Source organism: Lynx canadensis, chromosome D4, assembly GCF_007474595.2.
Source record: "Lynx canadensis isolate LIC74 chromosome D4, mLynCan4.pri.v2, whole genome shotgun sequence".
In the NCBI taxonomy this organism is placed as follows: domain Eukaryota; kingdom Metazoa; phylum Chordata; class Mammalia; order Carnivora; family Felidae; genus Lynx; species Lynx canadensis.
This window is the reverse complement of record NC_044315.2, coordinates 39603545-39605853: the sequence shown is the minus strand read 5'-3', so window position 1 is coordinate 39605853 and position 2309 is coordinate 39603545. Positions and strand designations below refer to the sequence as shown.

At 43.1% G+C, this 2309-nt stretch overlaps 1 non-coding gene across 1 annotated transcript; it reads left to right on the top strand.

The window, feature by feature from the left end:
* Positions 1-1643: 1643 nt before the first annotated feature.
* On the top strand, positions 1644-1715 carry TRNAH-GUG. The gene has a single exon. It is a non-coding gene; the product is annotated as a tRNA-His (tRNA).
* Positions 1716-2309: the final 594 nt, after the last annotated feature.

Below are 2309 nucleotides of genomic sequence, written 5' to 3'. Positions count from 1 at the left end.
TTTCATCTTTACATTTTATTTCACAATGACCTCTATTTATGGAATGTGATACTGTGTATTTTGAATACATGGAATGTTAAAAATTTTCCTCCCCCCAAATTTTTATTTAAATAATAATATAACTAAGATTTCTAGAGTGCTGACAGCCTTATGTTAAGTTTCTTTGGCACGTAATAACCTATTTAATCCTCATGACAATCCTGTGAAATAGGTACTATTATTAACTCCCTTTTCCAGAGGAGAAAATTGAGACACAGAGGTCAGATAAGCAGCCTCGGGTCCTCAGTTAGTAAGGGACAGAGCCACAATTAGAATCTGGACAATCAGCTTCTACAGTTTGTACCCTGTGAGTTGATTTCTTCAAAATATCTCCCTTATTGCTTACTTGGTACATAGCAAAAATTGTTAAGTGTGGTAAACACCTGACGATACTTTGGGAAACTGCTCTTTGCCAACCAGGAGATTTGCTTTGCCCCCCGCCCTCCTTGCCATGAGTGACCTCTTACCAGGTTCACCCACCTGCTCCTGGCATGGCCAGAGAGCACTTGGCCTTGGGTCCTCCACAGATGTGTGGGGCTCAGGAACTTGGGGTAGTACTCTTCCATGGGAGCATGGAAGGAAAATGGGTTTGGGAGAATTCGAAAGAAGACGGAAGGGGCTAGAGATGATCAGAGGGGAGGGGCTAGTGACCATGTGCCTCTCAAGCTTTCCTCTTCAGAAATACCCTCCCTCCAGAATCACGGGAACTTTCGCACCCACTCAGCAGATGAGTGAGGTTCTTGTAACCCATACACCATGCCAGCTAGCCCCCACTGCACCCGGGGTCCTCTCTGTTTAGAGGGCTTCAAGGGGACACCCTGCTAATAATCCAGCGATTAGAAATAGGTTTCTCTATGTGCTTTCTTTTAAGGTTTTCAGCCCTTGAAATATCTTGTGCAGACTCCTTGAATTATTATAATAAGGAAATTTATAAAAAATTTCCCCTTGAAACTTACTTAGCATGGAACACTCCAGTTTCTTTGTGTGGTAAATTGCTAAGCATTATTTTCCTTCAGATTACTGGAGGTTTAAAACGTATATATTCAGGGGGAAAATTAGCTTTTAGGGATCAATGAGTTTGACATTGATCAGTCAAAGTATAGTCATCCTGGCTTCCTCTAATAGGAAAAACAAGTATTTCTGATTGTCCCCAGTCCCCGGACCATTTTGTTGGTGCCGTATTTTTTACGACTGTGCTGCCCAAGCACATGGCTTTCAGACTGGTGGTGGAGAAACCACAAAAGAGGCTCCAATTCGTATGCCACTTGGGGCGACATGATTGGTGGGGTGGCAGTTGGGGGTGAGAAATCCATACCCGTTATTGGTTAAAAGTAGAAAGCGTGATCCAACAGACCGGCTTCTCTCAGTCCTGTTATTTTCAGCAGGACAGTGAATCTTACCTTCTACAATTTTCCCAATGTTGGTTGCATGTTCTGGCACTCTGTTACCACTCCTCTACCTCATGACAGATTACAGAGACACGGCTCCCCTTTCCCAGCGTTAAGAAAATGTGCATATTTAGGCAATAGATGGCAGTGTTTCCACAAATTTTAATAGTGCAGTAGCTCTTGAAGGAGGCTGAGTACTCAGCTCTCCTGTAGCTCGCCGTGATCGTATAGTGGTTAGTACTCTGCGTTGTGGCCGCAGCAACCTCGGTTCGAATCCGAGTCACGGCAGGAGGGGTGAAGGCTTTTGAAGGAGAACAGCCCTGGCCCCGGGTTGTCCCGCATCCAGCTAACATTTTGCAACCAGACCCAGAATGATGGAAATCCATAAAACAGAAACCACTGCAAACATTTTAAACTTTAGAGAGAGGGCGTACGCGGGGTGGCTTTATTAATGCACTAATCCTGTTTCAAGCGTGTTGTGTGTGGTTTTTTTTATTTGCACTGACGGATAATATGATAAAACTGGAGTGTAGTGGGCATGTAATTATTATTAATTACAACTACTTAAGCTCTGCTTTGAGCAGACTCGTCAAGTCTGCTTGCTTTTGAGCCTTGCCAGGACTGTATGGTAATAACAAGCCTGAATTATTTGGAAAGATGTCAGCAGTAGATGTGGAAATCCTGTTTAACCAGGCATGAATTGTTGTCAGGAGGTTTTTTTTTCAGGATGACAGAGAGAAAATGAACTGTCCCTTATCTGTAATTGCAGGAAACATTTTGTTTCTATGATATGAACTGGCTGTAATTTAACTTTCCTGCATCATTGGATAATGTAAGAAGCCAGTTGTTCAAAACGAAATTCTCTGAAGTGGGCATTTGGGT